This window comes from Protopterus annectens, chromosome 2.part2, assembly GCF_019279795.1.
Source record: "Protopterus annectens isolate FY-2018-M chromosome 2.part2, PAN1.0, whole genome shotgun sequence".
In the NCBI taxonomy this organism is placed as follows: Eukaryota; Metazoa; Chordata; order Ceratodontiformes; family Protopteridae; genus Protopterus; species Protopterus annectens.
The window spans coordinates 1042661831-1042684051 of NC_056730.1; positions in this window are offsets into that span (position 1 = coordinate 1042661831).

Sequence of the window (22221 nt, forward strand, 5' to 3'; positions counted from 1 at the left end):
TTTGCACTGAACCTGTCAGCCAGAATGTTAGCAATATCTGTGGGTTCAGTGTATTTTTTGTTGTTGTGAACCAACTCAGAGCATATCTGAGGGTTTCCGCCCAGGTTTCTAACATAGCTGATGAAGGCTTTGTGGTTATCTTTAGTGTCCTTAGCTATTTTTCTCTCAAAGTTGGCCTTGGATGTTTTTATGAGAGAACGTAGTTTTCTGCTAATGTTGATCAGAGACGTCTTCCCTTCATGGGATTTCGCTCTGACGTGCAGTAGCTTCCTTCTTTTGTTATACAATTTGTTTATGGCTGAGGTCCACCAGACAGGACGCTTACATTTGGTGGAGAGGGACTTGGATTTGTTTGGGATTGCATGATCCATGCATTCCTGGATATGTCCATAGAAAGCATTTGTGAAGGATTCGGCATTGCGGGATGTGGTATCCACTGGCACAGTGGGCTTAAAGGATACCATCTCCTTCTTAAGAAGAGTGAAGTCTGCTTTTGAGAAGTTTTTCACTGTGTTTTTTGTGCTGGGGTGGAGGTGGGATATGTATATCCAGGGTGATTAGTTTGTGGTCAGATCTCACTAGTGAGGGGTATACTTCCAGTGTGGAGCATTTTGTCCCCATGTTTGTGATGATCAGGTCTAGTATATTTTCTCCCCTAGTGGGAGAGGTGACTAGTTGTTCCAGTGCATTTGAATTTATGAATTCCAGGAACCTTTGAGCTAGGGTATTAGGGCTAGAATAATGTACCCAATCTATGTTTGGGTAGTTGAAGTCTCCCAGTATGATGGTATTTTGTGATACATTCATATCCTCCAATGTCTTCAGGAAGGCTGAGTGGGGTTCTTGAGATTGGGAGGGTGGTCTGTAACATGCTACCAGTTGTATAGCAGTTTTGCCTATGGTTAGTTGCACCTGTATGGTCTCTGTTGCTTCATGTGTTGCTACTAACCTGGAGGTGTGGGTGTCCTTTATGAATATGGACACTCCCCTCCCTTTGTGGTTCGGCCCGGGTTTTGGGGCCGAAAAGCACGATACGAGGTATAGCCTGGTAGCGCTGGGGTGCTCTCAGGAGCCTTGAACCAGGTTTCAGTTACTGCACAGACGCCGATGTTCTCCATGCTGAGGAGTGCATCAAGTGCCTGCATCTTGAGATTTAGACTTCTGGCATTGAGCAGCATTACCCTTAGTTTTTTTCCATTTTTGTTTTCTATGGAGGTGGGTTTGTCTTTTGAGCCTTGCCTAAAAAAAGGCATTATGGGGGTGGCAAGAGTCTTAGCCAATATCCGGAAGCCCACTGGTGACAGGTGTAAGCCATCCCTTGCAAAGCAGCGTGGCTTGTCCAACATATCATCCCAGGCAGACAGATATTGGATCCCCTTAGAATGACACCAGTACTCGAGCCAATTGTTAAAGCTGATCATCTTGTCTTTGTATTGTGGTATCATTCTTGGTGAGGGCAAGATGCTGCTCAGGGTCAGGGTCATACCAGCCTGGGCTACATAATCGGAGAGCTCCTCTATGTCTCTTTTCATGTAGTCCAGGGAGGTACGTCTCAGGTCATTCACACCAGCATGGACAATGACGGAGTCATATTTGTACTTGCTTTGGAGTGACCTGTGTGTTATGTGGCGGATCCTAGCCCCCGATAGACAGCTCACAGTCACCTTCTCCTTGTTCAGCCTGGTCAGTGGGACATCAGTGTGTCTGACTATGGAGTCACCTATTACTAGTGTATCAGGCAAGGTGTTTGGCCTTAAGGGCTGCGATTGGTTGACACACTGATTTATTGAAGTATGTGTTGCATGTGTTTTGTTTTGAGGTGGTGGATTTTTGGATGTCTGCTTTGGGAGCCTCTGTTGTTTTGGTAAGTTTTTATTAGAGCCTCGAGTATGTCTTTGTGTTTTTATGTGTTTGGTTTGCAGTTGTGGTAGGTCTATGTGGGACTGGGAATGTTGTGTGTGTGGTTGCCATCTCCTCCTGTCTGATCATGCCAGCCCTGAGTTGAGAGAGTTCAGCCTCCAGTTTGGCTATATAGTTGCATCTCTCACATGTAATTGTGTTTGTTGGGAGGAGGAGAGGGTTGTCTGTGTACATGAGACAATTGTAGCATTGTCTCAAGATGCCCAGATTGACCAGCTGAACTGGAGACGACGCCAGTAATCTACCACTCGACATGCTAGAACAGTATAAGGGGGTGGTATACCTTTAAGGGAGGTGGGTATTCACAGGGGTGGTAAGTAGATGTAGTGCTTTACTTAGTACGAGAGTGCTTACTTAGTACAGAAGTATTGAGAACAAGTGCTAGGCTTATAATACAGTGAGTAGTCTGGTTATACTAAGAGTAGAGCTTCCTTAAGGGAAAATTTGAAGAACAGACTTGGCGGCGCCAGAAAAAGTTTAACCTTGTTTAGCCGGCGCTGCGCTATGCGCACAACCGCGCAAAGCCGTGCAAACATGGATTTTAAGCAGTGAACTACAAAAGAGCTAGGAATGGTCCCAAACAACCAATTACTACAGCTTCTTGTGCTGAGGTCACTTCCCCCAAGGACAGGTAGGCTGCTCAAGGCTCCCCACTCCCACTGGTGAGCAAAGAAACTTCCTTCTATCCAAGTAAGGTAATGGACAACACAGGAACTACACCACAGCCCAGAATACAGCAATGCCTGTAAACAGGTCTAAACTAGTCGAGGAAGGCGGGAAAACAAGGATTATTTTTTTTGTTTTTTTGGTTTTTTGGTAGAAACACACAGAAAATGCAGAGACAGTGATAAATTAGTTACACAGGCTAGCACACTTTAGTGGGCAGCCTCCACAGTTAAATTAAACAAACAAACAAGCAAACTTTCGATCAAATTCGACTAAATGTAACTTTAAGTGCAGATTTTAAAATAATGCAGCAATCAGTTAAAAAACAGTTCAGGCTAGTTCAAAGTAAGCTACAGAAGCTATTTCCAGTGAAAAAAAGCAAAGATACTTAAATCCAGAAGGTAGTCGCTTTTTCGAGTTCCTTGCTGCTAAGACCACTCTGTAAACCCACGTGGAGCTTGACTTGAGCAGTATAGCCAGAAAAAAATGTCCAGAGGCAGATTTTAAGCAGTGAACTACAAAAGAGCTAGGAATGGTCCCAAACAACCAATTACTACAGCTTCTTGTGCTGAGGTCACTTCCCCCAAGGGCAGGTAGGCTGCTCAAGGCTCCCCACTCCCACTGATGAGCAAAGAAACTTCCTTCTATCCAAGTAAGGTAATGGACAACACAGGAACTACACCACAGCCCAGAATACAGCAATGCCTGTAAACTGGTCTAAACTAGTCGCGGAAGGCGGGAAAACAGTGCATTTTGCTGACCAGACCTTTTGTGACCTATTCTGGCAGGAAACAGTCAACAATATTAATGCTGTGGGTTGTCAAGATTGTAATTATGATATGGCCCACCAAAAAGTGACTGACATGATCAGTGCTGCCACCCACAGAGCAGAGGCAATGACATAGGAATGGAAGATAACAGATATTGAGCCATGTAGTGAACAATCACTTACAGAGATATAGGAGTTCCTGATCTTACTTAAAGCAGTTCCACCTTCATAGAGTTTCACAGTATGATGATGGATTTCAGGCAGAGTTGGATGGGGCCCATAGAGTTTCAAATGATGATGCCACAGTTAGGTAGTCCTATAATTATTATTTGCTCAAGTTTTTATTTGTTGGTCACATTTTAGCTTATACTGCTTTTTTCACTTCTGGCATATGGGCACATCTGGCATCCAGGTGCAACATCCTATAAAAAGATGTCTGAGAATAAAAGGTATGTGTAGGGTTATAACTTGATATTGTATCTTTTTAGTTTCAAGGACATTCGTTGCATGTGTAATTGTGATGCCTGTCATATTTATACTGGATATTTTTTTTGTTTCTGGTGCCAGCACCTTGGAACCCACGTTAGATATTGGAGGATCTTTGACCTCTGATCTTTTACCTCTGACAAAGATGCCAGGGATGTTGCAGTGGAAGTACTAGCATTGCAAGAGCAGGATCTTTTTCCTCGGCGGATCCTTCTGGGGCGTCCAGAAGAGAATTGCAGCAGAAAGGAAAGGAGAGCGAGAGACTTAAATTGATAAAAAGATCTGTATTCTGCTTGTTTTTGGTTGCCGCACCTGGTCGTGTTTTACAACTGTGTTAATTTATCTACTTGTATTTTTGCCATATTTGCACATTGCACTTTGCCAGATCATTTGATTCAAATTGTAATTTACTGTTACAGGCTACACACTCATGTGCACTAGCCTTTTAGAGCTTTGTAAGTGTATTTTGGTTGTGCTTTTGCTACTGCCCTACTTAAAAAAATATATATATATCTTCTACAAAAATCCTGTGTGCCTCCTCGTTTCTCACCTTTCCTTAAACCAGTATAGTCCAGATCCCAGATTTGCTGACTTCTGGTCTGTGTGTTTTTGTTGGGAGTGGACCAGACCTTGCAGGGATAGAAGGTAGTCTTGCAGCCTATCAGTGACAGTGGTAAGCTTTAAACAACCTATCGCTAGGGGAGTGGTTTCCAGCTCTAGTTTGTTGTACTACTGGCCGTTTTGGGCTGCTTCTATCCCTTTCAACTTCCTGCTTTAAAACCCGTGTTTGCCCAGGTTTGCACGTGTATATTCCTCATCGGATCCTCTTGGGGCATCCAGCAGAGAATTGCTGTAGCAGAAAGGAGAGATAGAGACTTAAATTGATAAAAAGATCTGTATTCTGCTTGTTTTTGGTTGCCGCACCTGGTTGTAAGTGTTTTACAACTGTGTTAATTTATTTACTTGCATTTCTGCCGTATTTGCACATTGCACTTTGCAGATCATTTGTTTCAAATTGTAATTTACTGTTACAGGCTACACACTCGTGTGCGCTAGCCTTTTAGAGCTTTGTAAGTGTATTTTGTTTGTGTTTTTGCTACTTCCCTACTTAAAAAAAAAACTATCTTCTACAAAAATCCTGTCTGCCTCCTCGTTTCTCGCCTTTCTTAAACCAGTATAGTCCATATCCCAGACTTGCTGACTTCTGGTCTGTGGTTTTTTTGTTGGGTGTGGACCAGACCTTGCAGGGATAGAGGGTAGTCTTGCAGCCTATCAGTGGCAGTGGTAGCTCTAAACAACCTATCTATCGCTAGGGGAGTGGTTTCCAGCTGTAGTTTGTTGTACTATTGGTCGTTTTGGGCTGCTTCTATCCCTTTCAACTTCTTCCTTTAAAACCCATGTTTGCCCGGGTTTGCACACCACTCAGCACTGCTCAGCTAGGGTTAGTCTATTCCCAGTGCCAGAAAGTCTGCTCTTCAAATTTTCCCTTAAAACTTGCTGTTTTTTCAGCAGTAGCACTAAATTCTGAATCCCCGTGACTAGCACTTGCTCTAGTACAACTAGAAAGCACTAAAGAAGCCGTAAACTAATACAAGCACTAAAATTCAACCATAAGCACTAAAGAACCTAACCTGCAAGTATCTTACCAAAGTAAGGAAAAAACAGCTCTTGTACTAAAAAAGCACCAAACCAGGCATGTCCAAGGGTCAGCGTCTGGTGATTTCTCCTGTCCACCTAGTGAATCTGGGCATTCTCATTCAAAGTAACAATTGCCTCATGTACACAGAGAACCCTCTCCTCCTACCACCAAATACTACAACTTGTGAGAGTTGCAATTACATAGCTAAACTGGAAGCAAAGCTCTCTCCAGCCAAGGCTTTGCTAGACAGTCAGGAGGAGAAGGTAAACATCTGCATTACACCTCAAGCAACACATAGCCCTACAGAACCCACACCATCAACACCCACACATAGTAACATGAAAACCACATATGCACAGGCCCTTAACATTAACCTACCCAAGAAACGAGGACCTCCAAAGCTGAAACCCAAACAAACACCAGTTACCACCAAAATGACACATAGCTCACAACACACGTGTGCCACACAAAAACACCCCCCAAGGCAAAACAACGTACCAAGCACTTTAGTCATCAGAGACTCTATAGTCAGGCACACCAATGTCCCACTTACCAGGCTAAACAAGGAGAAAGTTACAGTCAGCTGTCTGTTGGGTGCCAGGATCCGGCACATAACACATACACTCAAGTCACTCCACAACAAGTACAAATATTACTCTGTCATTGTCCATATTGCTGTGAATGACCTGAGACATACCTCCCTGGACTACATGAAAAGAGACATGGAGGAACTCTCTGATCTTGTAGCCCGGGCAGGTATGACCCTAGCCCTGAGTAACATCCTGCCATCACCTAGAATGATACCACAGTACAAGGACAAAATGATTGACTTCAACAATTGGCTAAGCTTCTGGTGTCATTCTAAGGGGATCCAGTATCTGTCTGCCTGGGATGACATGATCGACAGACCACAATGCTTTGCCAGAGATGGCCTGCACCTGTCTCCCTACTGGCTAAGGCTCTTGCCACCCTTATAGTGCCTTTTTTAGGCAAGGTTCAAAAGACAAATCCACCACCGTAACAGGTACATGCAAGCAAAATCTGAGGGTAATGATACTCAATGCTAGAAGTCTAAACCTCAAAATGCACTCACTCGAGGCACTTCTAAAAATGGAGAACATCGACATCTGTGCAGTGACTGAGACCTGGTTCAAGGCTCTAGAGAGCACCCTACATTACCGGGCTAGTATTCATACCACACCTTTCAGCCACCTAACTTGGACCAAAACACTGAAGGTGGAGGTGTGTCCATATTCATCAAAGATACCCACACCTTCAGGCTAGCTGCTCAGCATAACGCATCCGAGATTATCCAAGTGTAACTAACTCTGGGCAAGACCGCAATCCAAATTGTAACTTGCTACAGATCCCCCACCATGCCTCAGGAGTCCCAATCCACATTTTTTGAAACACTGGAAAATATTAAGGTACAACCCAACACCCTAATACTGGGAGATTTCAACTACCCCACCATCAGCTGGGAAAACTACTCATGCACTAACTCTTTTGTTCAATGTTTTTTGGAATTCATAAATTCAAATGCCTTGGATCAACTTATCCACACCCCCACCAGGGGCAGCAATATCCTGGACCTGGTCATTACCAACATGGGTAACTGGTGTAACTGGTGTACCACACCAGGGGTCATCTCCTCGTTAGTCAGATCTGACCACAAGCTAATCAACCTAGACATCCACATCCCACCCCCACCCCACCCCCATTAGAGAAACCACAGTAAAAAAAATTCTCCAAAGACAACTTCACACTTCTTAAGACAGAAGTGGCAAACTTCACAACACCCATGCAGCCGGACAATAGAGGTACGACTGCTGAATCATACACAAAGGCACTTTATAAGCACTTACATGAGTGCATGGATCATGCTATCCCTAACAGAACCAAGATGCTATCCTCCAAAAAAAGGAAGCCAATCTGGTTTGGAGTCTGCCATAAACAAACTCTAAAACAGAAGAAAGAAACTGTTGCAAAAAAGAGTAAAATCACATGACTGGAAGAACTCTCTGGTCAGCCTCAGTAAGAAGCTAAGAACCCTCATAAAATCCTCCAAAGCTAGTAATGAAAACAAAATCGCCACTGATTCTAAAGACAACCACAAAGCATTCTATAGCTATGTCAAGAATCTCAACGGCAGCACTCAGATCTGCTCTGAGTTACAGCACAATGGTACTAAATATACAGAACTAACTGATATTGCCAACATCCTGGCAGATACGTTCAGTGCTAACTTTACCCCCCCCCATCCCCCAAAGGGCCTATCTCTATACCGGAAGAATGCAAAGTTCCTGAAATCATGGCTGCACAGGTAAAAACTTCACTCTCCAAAGCCAAGAACACTGCATCTATGGGTCCTGACAACATCCCAGGCTGCATTCTACATGAACTATAGAACGAACTGGCACCCTATCTAAGCACCATGTTCAATCACAGCCTCACATTAGGCTTGGTGCCCACTGAATGGCATATGGGACGGTTATCCTACTCCACAAAGGAGGAGCTGCCACGGACCCCGGGAACTACCGCCCCATTAGCCTAATGAGCCTAGTCTGCAAGGCCATGGAACGTACCATCATGGAACTTATAAATAAAGGCACTGGTGACCTCCAGACTCTGGACCCCACCCAGTTCAGGTTTGTAAAAGGCAGATCATGTCTCCTAAACCTGATTGACTTCTTTGAAGCAGTCACCAAAGCCGTAGACAAGGGTAAGATGGTTCGCACAGCCTATCTACATCTCGCCAAGGCTTTTGACACCATCTCCCACTCTGGAATTATAGATAAACTCACAAAACTAGGTGTAAATCCCTATGTCACAAGATGGGTTGCCAACTGGCTCACTGACAGAACCCACACTGTGAAAGTAGCAGACTCCAAATCAGACTTCAGACCAGTGACAAGTGGAGTACCTCAGGGTTCAGTCCTGAGCCCTCTCCTGTTTGGTATCTACTTTTCTGAAGTACAGGCTAGCACAGATGGCCTTTGGCTAATGAAGTTCGCAGATGACTGCAAACTGGGAGCCATAGTTGAGTCCCCAAATGATGTGAACGTCCTACAGAAGGGCCTCACGGAGACAGATGCCTGGTGTCAGTGCCATGGCCTCAAGCTCAATGCCAAAAAGTGCATTGTCATCCCCTTTGGTAAAAACTCTGTACCCATGAGCTACCACAAATGTGGTAGTCTACTTAACACTGAAAGTGTGATAAGAGACCTTGGGACACAGGTGGACAGTAGCCTCTCCTTTGATAAACACATTGCCATAGTAGTCAGGAAATCCTTCTACATGGCACACCTCATCACAAAAGGTTTCCCATCCAGGAAAAAAGACGTCATTGTTCCCCTGTACTCATCACTCATCAGACCCATTATAGAGTATAACGCCCTTTTTGGTATGTACCTCACAAAACATCTACAACAACTGGAAAGGCCACAGAAATACCTCACAAAGAGGATTACTGGCCTTATGCAGACCGTCTCAAAAAACTCCAGCTTTACTCCATTGCATATTGCCTACTCAGAGGTGATCTCTGCCTAACATACAAAGCTATGTCAAACCCTGAGCTGTTGGACATGCTCCACCTAAAGAAATCCCAATCCCTCTGAGCTACACGCTCTAGGGACCTAAACCTTCTCACCACAATAAACAGGACATGCTGGAGGGATAGATTTGTGTCCCAGAGACTTCCCATACTCTGGAACAGACTACCTATCTATGTCAGGCAAAGCTTCTCATTAGCTCTCTTCAAGAAAAATCTTGAAGATTGGATGGGAAATAGGAAATTCACCCCGGGGATCACCTCTGTGGCTCTGCTTGACAGGGGCACAGGTAAATAATTTTCTTGGGTGGCCCTAGTGCCAATAGCCTAGTACCTACCTATGAACCTATGAATCCATAGCCAGGTCAACTAATATCCAATGATGTGGCAGATTACTGGCCATGAAGACAGCCTCTTGCCCTGAGAGAGAGTCTATATTATCAAATCAAAACATTATTTCAATGAATACGAAAACACCAACACATAAAAAGTGAACAACATAAACACCAAAACACCTGAACACAGAAAAGTACCACATCGAACTCTCATATTTGGCCAAAGCTCAGAAACTGTAGCATCTGACATTACCGCATTACATACTCATATACTTATATACTCAAATAAAAAAGTATCTATGTACATATTATCATACATATCACACTTTAGGTATTTAGTCTGTTAACAAAATGGCATTTACATCAAAAATGCAGTTCAACCACTTTGGTCTTGTGAGGGGCTGTGCTCCCCACACTCCTGCTAACAATATATACCAACCCTGGGATAGCACTTCAGTGAGAAAAGGACATCCTTTCTGATCTTCACTATACTGCGATCTCAGTAAGAACAAGTCAGTGAAAGGCATTTTCAGTATAAGTCCGTTCAGTTAACAGACCTTTTCATTATGCAACATACACCCGGTTAAGTGATATTGAATTAATTTATGTTACTCACCAGCAACCCAGGCTCGATATGTTGGCCAACTATTTCAATTTGACAACCAGACTTTCGGTGTTTACTTATACCACTATTTACAGACTTCACGATTTATGTGTCAATATTTTAGTGTTGGCTAAAATAACATTTTGGTTAGGTGATATAGACCCCCCCCCCGAGAGACTAGCCAGAGAAAACACTGCACAGTTCAGTGTGCGATTTAATCTAGCCAAAAATCATATGTAAGAGTAGTGTGATCCTGTATGTCAGCATGCACAACCTGAATATCCCTCACTACTTCTACCATGGCTCTCGTAGAACTAGCCTGTGCCTCCACAATGGCTCCTACAGTGCTTGACTTCCAGTGCAACATTGGTGGTGGATGTGCCCCCGTGGTTGTGGTCATGCTGACACATCCCCCAGCCAATGTCGGTTATGGTCAGTTAGCAATCCAACATCTAGCCTATATCTCAGTACAGCCAGTGCAACTCCTGAAAGAGTCAACTCTCAGGTCGGGTCAAGCATGGGAGGCTAAACCTTCTGTCATACATGCCCTAGACCTATTCAGTAGGCCAAGGTACAGTGTTGCACCATGTGCTGAGGTTCATTTCCTGCAGAGACACACACACACACACACACACACACACACACACACACACACACACACACACACACACACACACACACTCAACACCACAGCCCCCAGCATATTATACAGTTCTGATATCCTTTGAGTTTTATTTTTCAGGCATCTTTTTATAGGCTTAAGGTAACATTGAGTAGTACAGACTCTTAAGTTTCTCCAGGTTGGTAGCCACCTTGCAATTTGTTATGCTTTTCTTTTTCATTTTAGGACCTTAAATAAACTTTTTGCATATTTTAACATCTGTGTGGGACCTGTGTAAAACTATCTGCAAGTGTAACTGAATTTTCTCCATGATGCTGTGTTATCGTTTGGTTTTGACAATTCCTCAGCCTTTCATTTTCACTGTACATGCTTTAGGATATCCCCAAAATACCTGATTCCATTTAATCTTGATTTTTAGGGACCTTTTTTTATTTTGTTCTTGAAGTCATGTTTTAAAACATTTTAATGTTGCAAAATGTGGGGTAATCTTCATATTATTGGTGAATGTGGAATAATGTCCCTGATTTTCAGATATAATGTCTTTTGAGCTGAGATAAGTTGGGATAATTTTGAAAAAAAAATAACACTGGAAAATAGACATGAAACAGACAAACATGCATGTATCTAGCTTTAAGTATTGTGTGGATGAATGATGTGTAAAAATAACTTAATTGCTTGTTAACTTGCAGTTATGTGCTTTATTTTTTTCCAGTAGGGGGAATTGTATGTAGGACATAATAATGCTTGATATTTGGGTAGGTATTGTTCTGTGTATACATGTATATTGTCTTCAGGTGTGAATAAATAATAGCAGATGGCAGAGGTTGTGAGGGTACATAGTATTAATATTAGGATTTCTAATACCCATTTATGACCACAACAGTGAATTCCTCTGCCATACCAACAGAGCTGTGCCCAGGAAATAGGTACTGAAAATGATATCCACCCCAAGTTCAAGTTTACAGAAGCTAAAATGAGGTGGCACTAGATACCCTCTATCTCGATTACAGATGGCTGTTTGCAGTACATTCCACTGACCAGACCTTCTGTGACCATATCTGGCAGGAAATAGTCAACAATGTTAACCCTTTGGGTAGTCAGGATTGTAATTGCATTATGATCCTCCACAAGTGACTGACATATTCAGTGCTGCCACCCACAAAACAGAGCCCATGGCATAGGAGTAGAAGGTGACAGATGGTAGGTCATCTACTCAACCTCCCCTTACAGAGACTAATCTATGAACCTATGAACATACATTTCTTACAACTAAAAAAGTACTTGTTTATTTTAATATTTTTAACACATACAACAGTTACTGAAAAGACTCCCTCCACATTTAAAGTACCCATGACTACACACTGCACAAAACTGCTTTAACGTATATAACATGCAGCTTATATCATGACATGTTTTATACAGATACTAATAAGTGTTTGTTTGGCCTGCTCATTTGCCTGCTTGCACTGAATATTGCTGATCTCTGGCTGCATTTTATTTTGAATTGAAGCTCTTCATTTAAGGTTTGATCACTTCTATTTGATATCTTATTCTAGTATTACATTTGTTTTGTTTTAAATTTTCTGTTCTGTTGGAGTCTTAAGAATTTGTGGCTAGTGTCAGTTAAAACAGTTGCCAAAGAATTTCTTTGCATACTGTAAATAACACCAGTTAATTAGTTGGGGGAGCTGAGAAACAGCATTGCTCTTTTATTTAGAAATATCTCTATTTAGCTGAAGTGTTTGTTTGGCCTGCTAGTTCGCCTGCTTTGCTCTGAATATCGTTGATCTCTGGTTGCCTTTTTCGCCTCCCACCTGGTCTGTTCTTATGTTCTTAAATTTTGTGGCTTTTTTGTTGCCCACCCCTACTATAAATCTCATTTTGGACACTCCTCCCAGTACCATATCATCATCTCATCAGCTCATTCTACTGAGCAGAGAGAGAGATCATTTGGGAAGGCCGACCCCTTTGTTTCTCAACTTTGAATTATCTTTTTTCTTCCCTTCCCATTTAACCTAAAAAATGCACTTTATTCATCTGCTTTTACTGTACTTGTGTTTCTTCCTACTTTATTGCTTTATTTTGCTTTTGCTGCTTGTTCTTAAAAGTATTCAATTGCATTTATTCTGCTGCATTTATTACTGCTTGTTAGTAGCCTGATTAAATTGTAACTGTTATTCTAAGCTTTTTGGTTTAAGCACTTGGGCTTCAGGCCAGTTGTTTTACATTAGGAAGGTTTGTGGTCTACACTCTTGGGGCAGGAGAGGTAGCTTACATCCTTCTAAGTTGGGAATTGTTGATTGAAGGCTTAGTGTGTCTGTTACTCTAAAAGTGTCTTAGTTCTTGTTTAACCACTTAGGCTTCAGGCAAGTTATTTTACACTAAAAATGTTTGTTGTCTACACTCTTGTGGGAGGAGAGGGTAGATTCTGCCCTTCTGAACTGGGAATTGCTGGTTGAAGGCTTTTTGTGCCTACTCATTTGAACTGTTTCTGAAATTTGTGCACCTTGTTTGCTGTAGCATAGACTAGATTCCGACCTGCTGAATCAAGCTCTGTTTGTATAACTTTGAGCGCTAAACCAGGCCATCTTTTTTTGGAAAGGGCTCCCCTGCACCCTAGTGGCAGCAGTGTGCAGAACTCGTTTGACTGAAGGTTGCTGGAACAGGGCTCAGTTTTGAGCTCTCTTATTGGTTAATTGGTTAATTTAAATTGGTTTGCTCTTGTTTGCTACTTTTTATTTAAGTGTGTACGAGTTCTCCTGTGTTAAATTGACCTAAACAGAGTTTAAATATCTTTAGCATAGTCTGGTTACAGATTTTGCTGTATCCAGATCTGTTTGCGTGATTCCTGTATTTCCTGCTATGTCATCTTGTGTTAGCTGGGGCCTGCCTGCACTTAGTGGGAGTAAGTGAACTGGTTAGAACGGGTCTGGCATAGGGTGTTTGCTAAGAGCTCAAGGACAAGGACTGATTGGTCAGTTCCAGTGTTTCTATTTTACTTTCATTTTTGTGGTATTTAAACTCAGTGTTTGCATGGGTCTGTGCTTGTTTTTGCATCATGCAGCAACACTGTGCTGTTTTAACCCTTTGTGAGGTATCTCAGCTGCATTTTTTCCCTTACTAGCACTCCTGTGTATGTGAGGCCCTCCCTAGCAGCTACTGTATTCATTTTATCCAAACCTACTCACACCAATAGGTACTCACCTCAGATAGTATCCACTCTACTATCCCTGACCTCTCTTCCACAGATTCTGGTAACCATGGATGGACAATTTACTATGGTTTCTCTTGCTAGTCAGGCTGATATGGGTATCCTGAGACAGTGTAGCAATTGCCTCATGTAATGAACAACCCTCTTCTTCTACCACCTAGGAACACAATATGTGAGAGATCCAATTACATTAAAAACCTAGAATCCTTACTGTCTCAGTCACAAGCCAGTACTTCTGGCACTGAGAAGGTTGTCTGCTCAAACACTACAAACACCACACCTCTAACACCACCCACACCTGTACAACATACTCCTACATATGCAAAAGTTCTCAACAAAAACATACCTAAAGAAAAGAGGCCTCCGAAGCAAAAACACACACGCACATCACAACCCACAGCACTAAGCACCACACATAGTACATATGCCTGTGTCTCACAGCTTCTAAGTCCCAGTCACAAACCCAATATACTAGCCATAGGGGACTCTATCATGAGACACATAGATGTGCTCCTCACCAGGCTAGACAAGGAGAAAGTCATGGTAAGTTGCTAGAATCCACCACATCACACACACACACTCAAGTCTCTTAACAACAGGTGCTGTTATGACTCTGTCATAGTCCATATTGGTGAGAATGACTTGAGATGTACCTCTCTGGACTAGGACATGACTGAGCTCGCTGAATATGTGTCCCAGGCAGGTATGTCCCTAGCCTTAAGCAGCATCCTATCAAAACAGAAAATGATTGACTTTAACAATCAGCTTAACTTCTGGTGTCATTCCAAGCGGCTCCAGTACCTGACAGCCTGGGCGGACATGATTGACAGACCACTATGCTTTGCCAGAGATGGCTTTCATCTGTATCCCCTGGGCTTCAGGCTTCTGGCAAAGGCTCTTGCCTCCCCATAGTGCCTTTTTTTAGGTAACGTCATGAGCACAAAATTACCAACATGAAAAATTTTTCTAACAAAAACTGAAGGTCATGCTGCTAAATGCTAGGAGTCTTAGCAAGCAAATGGACTCATTGCAAGCATTCCTCACCATGGAGGATGCTGACATTTGGGTTCTTACTATAACCTTGAACTTGTAAAAGTTCGAATGTCACATGGTCGACACCAATTGATTGAACTTTTACAAGTTTGAAGGTTAAAATAAATGGTTCCGTACGGTGCAGAATGGGAAGATTTCCCTTTTCTGTGCTAAAGTGTGATCTCAGAGTTGGTATATTTAAGTAGCGGGGGTGTAGGGGGTGTAGGAGGGCTTGCCCCCCTGCTCAGAGTGCTTAAGTAAGTTTTTCTTTTTTTTAATTTTTTTATTATATATTCAATGTTTCAAACTTCGCTCATATGGTTTCGGTCATATGAGGTTCGAAGTTTTGAAACTTCGAGTATATAATATAGAACCTGACATTTGTGCAGTCACTGAAAGCTGGTTCAAAGCTGTGATGAGCAAAACAGCCTTACCAGGTTACTCATCCTACCATACTTTCAGACCCAAAATGGAGGGCTATAAAGCCAAAGGAAGTGGAGTTTCAATATTTATCAGACATACACACCTCCAGGCTGATCAAACAGTATGACACATAGGAGACACTCCAAGTGCAGTTAACTGTTGACTAAACACCTATTCAAATCATAGCTAGCTACAGACCCCCAACCATGACTCAGGATGCCCACGCCACCTATCTGAAATTATTTGAATCCATCATGATTCAACCATCTACCCTGATCCTGGGTGACTTTAACTAGCCAACCATAGAGTGGAAGAGCTATTCTAGCCCAAACATGAATGCCCAGAGATTCCTCAACTTCATCACTGCTAATGCATTGGATCAGCTGGTCAACACCCCCATGAGAGGTGAAAATATCCTGGATCTGGTACTAACCAACATGAGTAGGCACTGTAGTACCCCTATAGTATCATCCTCCTTGGTAAGATCTGACTTTCGAAGTCACCATCTCCCCTAAGCCCCCCCCCCCAATCAGGGTCAGACATTAAACTTTTCCAAAGCTGACTACAGTCTCCTGAGAGCAGGTATAAGCAGGTTCACAGCTACTAACCCTTCAGTTGGAACTAGCACTAATGTCCAAACCTACAGCAAAAAACTATATGAGCACTTACATAAATGTATAGAATCAGCAATACCAGACAGGACCAAATCATCTTCCTCAAGGAAGAGTAAACTTGTCTGGTGGACAGCAGCAAAAAACAAACTCTATAATAAAAGGAAAAAAAAATTGCTGTCCAGAACCAAGAAGGAGCAGGTTCCAAGTTGGAAGCAATTTCTCCTTTGTCTGAAAAAGCAAATAAGGTCACTGGAAAAATCCTCTAAGGCTAACAACGAGTCCAAATTGGCCACAACCACTAAGGACAATCACAAAGCCTTCTTCACATATGTCCACAATCTCAAAGGTAACACCCAAATTTGCTCTGAACTGGTGGTCAAGAACCCACATACACAAAAGCTGTAGATATAGCCAACCTACTAGCAGACAGGATCAGTGAAAACTTTACCCCCTGTCACCTCCATCAGTAAACCAGGACATCCCCAGCACCTGCTCCCCGTCCTCTCATCACCAGGGATCAGGTCTTTAATGCCATCTCAAAGGCAAAAAATACAGTCTCCATGGGATCTAACAACATCCCTAGCTGTGTCCTACATGAACTCAGGCATGAGCTCTCAGCTCCATTAGGCACCCTATTCAACCAAAGCCTGAGCACCAGCATTATGCATTATAATGAATCTTATAAACAAGGACATTGGCAACCTCCAAACACTTGACCTCACACAGTTTGGTTTTGTCAAAGAGAGATCATGCCTGTTAAACTTGGTCAACTTCTTTGAAACTGTCACCAAAGCCATGGACGAGGGGAAGACAGTACACACCACCTACCTTGACCTAGCCAAAGCCATTGACACTATTCCCCACTCTGGCATAATAGATTAACTCTCTCAGCTAGGGATCAACCCATATGTTACCAGATGGGTAGCTAACTGGCTCACTGATAGAACCCACTCAGTCAAAATAAGGGAAGCTACTTCTAGCAGTATATCCAAAACAAGCAGTGTACCCCAAGGATCGGTCTTGGGACCTCTACTGTTTGGGGTATACTTTTCTGAGGTGCAAGTCAAAACCAGTGGTCTGTGGCTTACCAAGTTTGCAGATGACTGCAAGCTGGGCGCTGTCTTAAATTCCCCAAGTGATATGAACAACCTCCAAGAGGGCCTTACCCAAACTAATGACTGGTGCAAGAAGCATGGCCTCAAACTGAATGCCAAGGAATGCATCATTATCCCCTTTGGAGAAAATGGCGTCCTAACTAATTATCACATTAATAACAATGTACTAAGCATGCAATCAGTCATAAGGGACTTGAGCACCCAGGTTGATAGCGACCTGACTTTTGACCACCACATTGCCTCTGTTGTACAGAAGGCTTTTTACATGGCCTACCTCATATAATTAGTAAGCTTATTTCAGCCAGGGACAAAGAGGTCATAGCAGCCCTGTACTCTTCCCTTAATGGACCCATTATTGAGTACAATGCCCCCTTTGGCATGTACCTTGCCAAGTACATGCAGCAGTAGGAGAGACCACAGAGGTTCCTGACCAGGAAAATCCAGGGTCACAAACACTTGTCCTATACAGATAAGCTAAAAGCCCTGTTCCTCTACTCAGTCTCATATAGACTGCTCAGAGGTAACCTGTGTCTGGCATACAAGGCCATCTCAGACCCAGTCTTGATGGAGTTGCTGCATGTCTGTAACTCAAACTCTACTTCTGCAACCCATATGCAAGGCCTCAACCTGGTCTGTTACATTAATAGAACTTGGTGGGATAGATTTGTGTCCCAAAGATCTGTGAAATAGACTCTCTCTCCATGTCAAGCAGAATACCCTACTAGCCTTGTTTAAGAGGAACATGGACGACTGTATGGGAAGCAATACCTCTGGGATCCCACCTGTGTCCCTGCTGGACATGGGAAACAGGTGCTGACTTTGTGGGAACAAGGGGGAAATTGTTGGCTAGGCTTATAAAGGCCTCTGGGCTGAGTCTATATTATCTAATCAAAGATGCATTAAAGCGGATGCCTCTTCATCGACCCCTAAAGAGCAAACCACCAATTAAGCGAACGGCCAAATCAGCGATTTTTTTTCCTAGGGCAAAAAATTCACTGATCCATCCAGAAATGAAACATCACTAACAGCACCTCAAAGTGGGGGGGTTTCTCCCCCCACACCCCTCAATGTGGGGTGGTTTCCCCCACACCTCCCTAACTAAATATACCAACTCTAAGATCGCACTACAGTGGGGAAAGGGGCAAATTCACCGTGATGGCCAAGCGTTTTTCTTTTCCTAGGAAAAAATTGCTGATTTGGCTGTTCGCTTAACTGCTGCTTTTCTCTTTAAGGGTTGATGAAGAGGCATTTGCTGTAATGCCTCTTCGATTAGATAATATAGACTTCTCTGGGCCAATAGCCTAGTATCATCCTATGAACATATGAACCTATAATAAGAACACAAATTGTTTTACTTACAGTTAGTTTTCCTCCTTGTTTGTGTCCTTCTAAACATAAATGATTGTAAAGCTCGGTATATGCTTTATAGCCCACTCACAAGTTTAACAAAGACAACAAAAGTCCAGTGTTTTTCAGCATTTTTTCCTTGCTGAACCATATCCACAAATGTGATAAGAAGCTTTATAGTCTTCCATTTATTCAAAAATTTCAGAGTTGCTTGTCTTCTTCCTGTTCTTCTCCATCTCCCAGCACAAAACCCTAGTTCAAGTCCAAGGTATTACCGATTGTTCTAGTCAAGTTTTTTTGTTTTTTTTTCTGGAAAAGGTTTTACTGAACTTTACTGTCAGATGAATGAGAATTGGAGTCCTGTTCTGCTTGCTGACTAACTTTATGTTGGATAAACTTTTTTATTTTTTCCTTAGCCTGTTTTGCAACCAAAAATGACTTTGATCCTCCAGGAAAATACACTTTTAAAGTTAGCTGGATACAACAGCTTGAATCTCACACCTGCCTCTTGGAATCCCTTAATTGTTGGGATGAAATTGCTTCTCTTCTGCCTGGTGTACAGTGAATAACCATTATCTAAAAACATTCTACTATCTCAAATTTTCAGTACTTTGCCCTTCTGCCACAATTTTGTTAGGACCAACTCTTTCTGATATGATTGCATCTTTACAAACATAGGTCTTGTCTGCTTTCTCAGGGCCAGGTTTGTAGCATACACTCAATGTGCCCTTTCAGTTAATAAATTCTTCTGTTGAACATCAGTACAGTTGCTTATTTGTGCTTTCATAAAATTAATACAGTCTGTTCCTTCCAGTTTTACTAGCAGAGAAGAAAATCTCAGGTTTTCTCTGTGTGCTATGTCTTATAACTCCACTATTTTTAAACAGTTCTTCATGAAAAACTTCATATTCAGCCAGCTTTTTCTTCATGCATGCCTCTGATTTTTGCAGTTTTATAGGTCCATAGGTTCATAGGTAGATACTAGGCTATCTGCCCTAGGGCATTTATAAGCCTAGCCAGAGTGTATTTGGCTTCCACCTCCCTATTAGATTAGCCTACTGTGCCTCTGTAAAGTAGGTCACAGAAGGTACCCTTTTAAGACTAGTTTACTGTGCCTCTGTCTAGCAGGGACACAGAAGAGATCCCAGGGGTGAATTTGTGATTTCCCATCCACGCGTCCAGATTTCGCTTGAAGAGGGTCAGTGAGGGGCTATGTCTAACATGAATTGGGATTCTATTCCAGAGTGAGGGGAGCCTCTGGGAAATGAAACTGTCCCTCCAGCATGTCCTATTTATTTTTGTGCTGAGGTTTAGTTCCCTGGAGCGTGTAGCTCTAAGGGACTTGGATTTTTTGAGATGGAGCATGTCCATTAATTCTGGGTTTGAGATGGATTTGTACGTCAGGCATAGATCGCCTCTGAGTAGGCGGTAAGCAACTGAGTAGAGCTGGAGTTTCTTTAGTCGAGCTGCATAGGACATCTGTTTGTAGCCCATGATCCTCTTGGTGAGGTACTTTTGGGGTCTCTCCAGTTGCTGCAGGTGTCGGGTAAGGTACATCCCAAAGGGGGCATTGTATTCAATTATGGGCCTGATGAGTGACAAGTAGAGGGGCACAATGACCTCTCTTGATCTAGATGCGAACCCCTTCGTGATAAGGTGGGCTATATAGAAGGTCTTTCTAACCACTTTGGCAATGTAATTATCAAAGGAGAGACTACTATCTACGTTGGTCCCCAAATCTCTAATTACATCTTCCGTACTTAATGGATTACCACCTATGTGGTAATTTGTGGGCACATTGTTTTTCCCAAAGGGGATGACTATGCACTTTTTAGCATTTAGCTTGAGGCCATGGCTCTGGCACCAAGCATCCATCTCTGTGAGACCCTTTTGGAGGATGCTTGTGTCAGCTGGAGATTCAATTATGGCCCCCAGTTTGCAGTCATCTGTGAACTTTGTCAGCCATAATCCCCCCGTGTTAGCCTGAACCTCAGAGAAGTATATAACGAACAATAGAGGTCCCAGAACTGAGCCCTGTGGGACGCCACTTGTAACTGGTTTGGATTTGGACATGGCACCTGTGATTCTGACCATGTGGGTTCTATCTCTGATCCAGTTTGCAACCCATCTTGTGATATAGGGGTTGATATTTAAGCTGGTAGGCTTATTTATGATGCCCAAGTGAGGTATTGTGTCAAAGGCTTTTGCGAGGTCCAGGTAGGCTGTGTGGACTACCTTGCCCTCATCTATGGCTTTGGTAACTGTTTCAAAGAAATCAACTAGGTTTAAGAGGCAAGATCTGCCCTTAACAAAGCCTAATTGGGTAGAGTCCAGTGTCTGGAGGCTCCCAATGTCTTTGTTTATGAGTTCCATGATAATACGCTCCATAGCTTTACAGACCAGACTAGTCAGGCTTATGGGGCGATAGTTTCCGGGGTCCGTTGTGGCACCATCTTTGTGGAGTGGGACCACTGTAGCTGTACGCCATTCTTTGGGTACATATCCCATAGTAAGGCTAAGTTTGAACAGTGACTTAATGTGAGGGTTCAGTTCTTCTTGGAGCTCGTGTAAGACACAGCCTGGGACACCGTCTGGTCCCATAGATGCTGTGTTTTTTGCTTTGGAGAGGGCAGCTTTCACCTGTGCATCTGTGATGTCAGGGAGGTTACATTCAGTTGGGATAGGTATTTGCTCCTTTGGGGGGAAAGGGGGAGAGAAGATTGCGCTGAATCTGTCTGCCAGGATGTTGGCTATGTCTCTAGGTTCGGTATATTTTGTACCATTATGCAACAATTCAGAGCATATCTGGGAGTTTCCACCCATGTTCCTGATATAACTAAAGAAGGCCTTGTGATTATCTTTAGTGTCTAGGGCAATTTTTCTTTCGAAACTGGCCTTTGATGATTTTATGAGGGATCGAAGTTTCTTGCTAATACTGATCAGAGATGCCTTCTCTTTTTGGGATTTTGCTCTGTCATGTAGTAGCTTCCTCCTTCTGTTGTATAGCTTATTTATGGCTGGGGTCCACCAGACCAGTCTCCTGTTTTTGGAAGAGTGAGTCTTGGTTTTATTTGGGATAACACGATCCATACATTCCTGCAGGTGCTCATAGAATGCATTTGTAAAGGATTCTGCGGATTGGGCTGTATTATCCTCTGGCCCAGGGGCTTTGAAGGATTCCACCTCAGACTTGAGAAGTGAAAAGTTGGCTTTTGAGAAATTCTTTACAGTGATTTCCTTGACTGGGGGTGGGAACGGGATATGGATGTCCGGGGAAATTTGTTTATGGTCTGATCTTACCAATGAGGGGTTTACCTCTGGTGTGGAACATAGAGTCCCCATGTTGGAGATGACCAGGTCCAATATGTTGTTCCCTCTTGTGGGAGTGGTGACCAGTTGTTCCATTGCGTTAGAGTTTATAAATTCAAGGAACCATTGGGCGAGGGTGTTTGGGCTTGAGTAGTTTTCCCAGTCAATGTTTGGGTGGTTGAAGTCACCCAATAACATAGTGTTTGGAGAGACCTTCATATTCTCCAGTGTTCTCAGGAATGCCAAGTGGGGTTCCTGTAATAGGGAGGGTATTCTGTAGCAGGCTACAAACTGAAAGGCAGTTTTGCCCGCTGTTAGCTGCACATGGATGGTTTCCGATGCTTCGTGCAGTGCCACTAACCTGGAGGTGTAGGTATCTTTGATGAATATAGATACTCCCCCTCCTTTAGTGCTTCGGTCCATGTTTTGGGGCTGAAACGCATGGTATGAGTTATAACCTGGTAGTGCTGGGGTGCTCTCAGGAGCCTTGAACCAGGTTTCTGTTACTGCACAGACATCAATTTTCTCTATACTGAGGAGAGCCTCGAGTGCATGCATCTTGAGGTTTAGACTTCTGGC